General features: G+C 37.3%; 1 long non-coding RNA gene across 4 annotated transcripts in view; it reads right to left on the bottom strand.

Annotated features, from left to right (window-relative positions):
• Positions 1–2,973: 2,973 nt before the first annotated feature.
• LOC144456636 (uncharacterized) overlaps positions 2,974–6,247 on the bottom strand; it is a 66,699-nt gene continuing 63,425 nt past the window's right edge. For 2 of the 4 annotated variants that reach the window (XR_013485646.1, XR_013485648.1), the window contains 2 exons: positions 4,123–4,219; positions 2,974–3,381 (listed from right to left, as the gene is read on the bottom strand). This is a non-coding gene — a long non-coding RNA (uncharacterized LOC144456636). Of the gene's footprint in view, positions 3,436–4,122; positions 4,220–6,247 lie in introns of all 4 variants that reach the window. The other 2 variants (XR_013485647.1, XR_013485649.1) reach the window with 2 other exon arrangements.

Here is a 6,247-nt window from a genome sequence, read left to right as displayed (position 1 = left end):
GGGATTGGAATTGGGTCTTAAAAGAAGACAGGGAAACCAGAAGGCAGAAGTGAGGGGAGAGAGAATTCCAAGTTTGGGGAACAATCAGTGAAAAAGCATGGAATTGAATATAGAGTGTCACATGCAAAGAACAGCTAGGCTAGTACAGCTGAATCATGGAGTATGGGAAGTAATGTGTAAGAAGATTGGGAAGAAAGCAAGAAGAGAGGTTGCAAAGTGCTTTAAAAGCCAAACAGAGGATACTAATTAATGAATTTCTTTGCATACCCACATCTAGCTCATTAGATAATTCCCCTTTTTTCTCCTCATCAAATAATTCCCATTTCCAGCTGCATACTGAATGTCTCCACATATCATCATTTTGAACTAAACCAGTCTAAAATTAAACTTATCATCTTTCCCAAAAAGGCATTCATCCTTCTCTTCCTCTTGATCTTTTTTTTTTTGCTTCATTATTCCCCTAGTCACTAAGACTCAAAACTTTAGAATTATATTCAGTATCTCCTGTCTTACCACTCATCTCTTCTGCAATACATGCACCCTCCTTTCACTCCCAGCTACTTAACTCACACAATCACCATGGTATCTCAGACCTTTAATTCCTCTTGCCTGGACTATTGCAATAGCCTCTTAGATTTTCTCCCTAATTCTATTCTTCACCCCCTCGAATATAACCTATATACTACTACCAGATTAATCTCCCCAAAGCATCAAGCCGATATAGTGGATAAAGCTCTAGATTTGAAGTCAAGACCTGAATTTGAATCTTGCTTCAGACATTTACTAGCTGTGTGACCCTGGGCAAGTCACCTGATCTCTCTGTGCCTCATTTTCCTTACCTACAAAATGAAGGAGTGGGGCTTGATGACCTCTAAGGTCCCTTCCAGCTCTAAACCTATGATCCTATAATCCTTTATCAGAATATGAACAAATTCTCCACTGACCTCTCGTTATATATCTAATAAAGTCCAGACTTTTTCACTGTTTTCAATGCACTCTATAATTTTCTCCCAACTTACTTGTCTATCCTTCTTACTATGATATTTATGTTTATGCTCTCTACTTCTCACTATTCCCCTTTACCTACACTATGCTCCAGTCAAATCAGACCACTTGGCAGATGTTGGATGTGCCCTAACATTTTACATCTCTATTCCTCAGAAACCTCATTCCAGTCATAAGTCTCTAACACCATTCATTAGTTCCTTTCCAGCCTTCTCTAATACCAAAGAATAAGGCAATATCTTCTTCCATTTGACACTTAAAAATTTTAAATATGTTATGCTATTATGATTCCTCTTCATCATCACTTCAGTATGATAAACATGTCCAGCATATAGTCATAACATCAGAGAGCTGAAACTCAATTTAACCTAACCCCCTTCCTTTCCATAACATCCCTAGCAAGAGGTCATCCATCTTCTGCATTAACTCTTTTCAGTTATTGGTCACTAAGTACCTCATTAAGCTACCTATTTCATTTAAAAACTTCTTTGTTAAAACCATAGGTCATATATACAATTGACAATTCATTTTCCTTACAGACCCCCCAGACAGTAGATCAGCAAACATTTTTGTGCTCACTTTACAGGTAATGGAACCACATGTTTAAGCAGCCTTCCCAAAGTCACCAGGCTAATAAGTAGAAGACACAGAACTAGAATCCAGATCTTTTGACTCTCTGGTGTTCTCTCCACCATACAATATGCTCCCTCCCTATTTTAGAGAGTTCTTTCTTTTATTGAACATAAACTAGCTTCTTTTTTAGCTTTCATCTTTGGGTCTTTGTTTTTTCCCTCTGGAGCCTTGCAGAATAAACTGAGTTTCTCTGTCACATGACAACCCTTCAAATATTTGAAGACAGCTATCAGGTATACCTTAATTCTATTCGTCTCTAAACTAAACATCACTAGTTTGTTCAACTGATCCTGATATAATGTTTTCTGATCCTTTCACCATCCTTCTCAACTACTTGTAGACATACCTCTCTTCACTGCTGTCCCTCCTAAAATGTATCCCCCAGAACATGACACAATACTCTGGCTGCAGATTAAAGAACAGTGTGGTTGTCATTTTCCTTATTATAGACATTGTGCTTCACCTAAGAATGAATTGGCCTTTTGAGGTTGTCATATTACTTCAAATCAACCTTACAGTTCTCTAGCATTCCTCAGTCTTTTGCTTTGAACTTCTCTCCAGTCCTCCACCTGAGCAATTAATTTCTATAAACTAAATGAAAAACTTTATATATTTTCCTGTTGGATTTTTTTCTTCTTATTTTTGATCCAGGATTTTAGCCTGGAAAAATCATTTTGTATCTTACTTCTGTAAAATATGGTATAATAAATCTCTTCTACATTTTTGTCATTGGTAAATTTGATAAGCACACGTTCCATTTTTCCATTTAGCTCATTGATTAAAAATATTAAACAGGAGAGTGCAAAGGTTACCACTGGCCCCATGCCACTTCATTGGACACCTTGCTCCAAATTGACAAAAGAATCACTAATTAGCTCTCATTGGGTATGGCTGTTCAATGATTGTCATCTGGCATAATTATCTCAGTCTGCATTTCACCATTTTCTCCATAAGCATGTCAGAAAAACTTTGTCATATGATTTATTGAAATCAAGAAACACTATGTCTGTTGCATTCCTGTGATCTACCAAGCTACTAATCTTATGTAAACTTAGGAGGTTAATTTGGTGTGACTTAATCTTATTGAATCCATGATGACTCCTGGTTATCATAAGAATGTGGAAAAGCCAAAGAGGAAGCCCTCGTCTCTCTGACAAGCCTGAGGATCATCAAAGGGATTTTCTGAGTCTCCATGTGTATGACACCTTTCCAATTCTGGCTGTCAGAAACTCAGAGTTGGATTTGACTTTCTCAGTAATATTTTCATAAAAATACATAGGATTCCAAACAGAAACAGCCAAAGGGATCCAAAAGACAAGTACAATTCTTTTTCTTTTATTTATTCTCAGAAGACAAAATATATTTTGTATTTTCAATTGATTTTCTGTAATTCTATACATTTTTCCTTTGGAGGCCACATCTTCTCATGTAAAACCATGCCCTCCTTCTGAGGAACTGCCCCGAGGACAGCTTCACAAGAAGAAGGTAGTCACATTATTGGTTATGAGTCATAAAAGACATCACGTCTCTCAAGCTTTCCCTCAACTCTATGCAGTGCTTTAAGTACTGGAATTCTGTGGTGTTTTGTTATCAGTTTTCATAGAAAACTATGTCAATCTGCCATCTTTGATTCTGGATGAAGCTCCATTTCGGCCAGAGAACTGACTGAGGGACAGAGTCCTCTGAATCCACAAGGCAATCTGCAGCCTCAGCTGGATGGTCATCCTGAGCAGCTTCAGTCTTCTGTTACAATAAAATTCCTCAGACACAGGCAATTACATTCCTAAGCTGGAATAGCTAAGAAATTACTCAGTTCACAATAATCTCCAAGATCCAAAGCATGAATATACATGTGCATGCACTCATATGTATTCATGTACAAAATTACATATATACAGAAACATGCAAACAAGCATACACCAGCACCAACACATAAGCATGCATGTGTGCATAAGTATGCATATACTGCACACATTTTTTATAGACCATAGCACTTAGCACAGGGCCTGGCACATAATGAATGCTCAATAAATACTTTTTGACTGACACAATCATATAATATATATATATATATATATATATTTCTGTTTTCCTATATGTTAACATACATGCCCATATCCACTGAAAACTTGCAAATACATGTGTGTACAAATATATGCATGTACAGTACAAATATGCATGCAATAGTTCTATATATGAATTAACATATGCATAAACATTTACATATTGCTTACACTTGTGTGCAAACAGGCATATACACATATACATAGAAATGAACAGGTACCTCTATATCAACATGCAATTCTCCTGTCATATTTACTTCCATGGCTCACTTTCTTTGGTTACACATGTAGAGTTATGTTTGCATCTTACACTTATCCAAACATATGCGTGTGTATACATTCATGCATAAATATCTGAAAACATGCTTACTTTTAAGATGTTATGAAAATCTCATAAAGGCACATGTATTGTGCTACTCACTCTGTCTCTTTCACTGTGTTATAGGAACGTACCCACGTAATTTTCTTCTGTCTAGTTGATATATTGACATCTGGGTTTTCCTGTACAGAACAGCGCACTATAACCATAAAACAGAAGTGCTGATGTAAACAAATACAGGCAGGACTGAAGGGCTATGTGCTTGTTCCAAGCTGAGATTCTGAAGAAGGCACACACACGCACACACACACACACACACACACACACACACACACACACACACACACAAAAGCTGAGCTGATCTGAACCTAGGAAAACAGCAAATTTTTTTCCATTATATCAATAAATCAATTCACCTGACTTTGATGGTCTACAGACAGACCTACCAAGAGGGTTTGAAGTGCTGCTCTGTTCCCTGACACTCTAAGGGACCTTGGATTTGGCCTTGGTTTTGCAGTTTTTCCTCATCCTGTGTTAACAGTGAAACAAATAGCTTATACATACAAATTTCAATTTGATATTTTATACTTAACAGTGAGGACTTGTGAAAACCTGCCTGGTACATGAGTGATTTTTTTTCATTCACCACATTTGCCAGAGTTGTAAACCTAAGGCCAAGTTAATTAAAGTTAATGGAAAATGTATTTTTTTTATTAAACTTTCTCTTTCTATTGATTTTTCCTTCTCATACAAATAGTACAGACTTATTTCTTGAAATCAAAACTCTTCAGAACAGAGGCAAAGAGTAAGAAGAATCCCAAAGTGATTTACAAAGTGGAAGACAGGATTTTAGAAATGGCTATGCTGATGATTGTGCCCTCTCCCTGTTGAGGCTATGTGTCAGCCAAGGACACAGGTGACCTGTCACATCTGAACTGGAATTTATCTCTTTGAAAATCCAGGACAATTGAACTTGCAGAACTGAGCTGGCCCCTACGCAGTTCCAAACATCTGAAAGACAACTGAAAAATGTATTGAATTGAATTGGAAGTAAGTATGGTACATTGTAGAATGTGCTGCACCTATAGTCAGTGATGCTGCATTCATCTCTCACCAGTGACATTTACTGCCCACGTGATCTTGGACAAATCACAAACTCCCTGGGCCCCAGTTTCCATAATATTAAAATGAAAGGATTGGACTACTTTGTAGCTGTGAGGTTTCTTCTATCTCTAGAGCAATGAATCTCTGATCTTAAGAATTGAATTTAATTATAAGGTAATGTGGTGCATTGTATAGGGCACTGGACCTCAAGTTAAAGAACTCAGTTTGAAAGCTAGGTCTTGTACTTCAATCAACCGATCAATTTATAAGCATTAATTAAATGCTTACTGTATGCCAGGCTTTAGCGCTGGGTATATGAAGACAAAAGCAAAACATTTGTGCCCTCAAGGAGCTGACATGCTAGCTTATTCCTTATGTGATTTTAGGGCAGCCTCTTCTACTTTCTAAGCTTCCGTTTTCTTATTTATAAAATGATCATGGTGGACTTGATCCATAATGTGTCTTGCAGATCTTGTGAATTTTATGAATTCATAAAACACTTGTTAAGAGTTTATCAGAGAGTGAAAGTATAGCTCATCCAGGTTAACCAGGACTGGGTAAGATTTGGAGGCAGCCGGGTAGCATGGTGGATACAACTTGGGGATAGGAGTCAGGAAGCCCTGAGTTCAAATATGGCCTCAGATACTCACTAGCTGTGTGACCCTGGGGGAAGTCACTTAAACTCTGTTTGCTACATTTTCCTCATCTGTAAGATAGGGATAATACTAGCACCTACCCACCAGTGCTGTTGTGAGTAACAAATGACAATAATTGTAAAACACCCTGCGTAGTTCCTGGCACATAGTAAGTGCTATGTATTAACTATTATTATCTGTTGTGAAAGTCCAGATAATCTAGGAATCTGTGTTAGGTTCTATTATCTACAAAGTAGGAAGTTAGAGCAGTAATTCTTATCCTAGGGTCTGAAAACTTAAAAAAAAAAAGGCAAAACTATGTTGGAATAGAATTGATATCCTTTGTATCCTATGCATTTTATTTACACACTTAAAACATGATTCTGAGAAGGGGTCTACAGGCTTCACCAGACCTGAAGACAGCCCCATGCCATAAAAAAGGTTAAGAAAAACCTGCTGTAGAGTGAATGAAGAGCTATCTCCCTGGG

The sequence above is a fragment of the Phascolarctos cinereus genome, unplaced genomic scaffold (genome assembly GCF_003287225.1).
Source record: "Phascolarctos cinereus isolate Bilbo 61053 unplaced genomic scaffold, phaCin_HiC Scaffold_4;HRSCAF=312, whole genome shotgun sequence".
Taxonomy (NCBI): Eukaryota; Metazoa; Chordata; class Mammalia; order Diprotodontia; family Phascolarctidae; genus Phascolarctos; species Phascolarctos cinereus.
The sequence above is the reverse complement of the archived record's forward strand: the minus strand, read 5'-3'. Positions and strand labels throughout refer to the sequence as shown.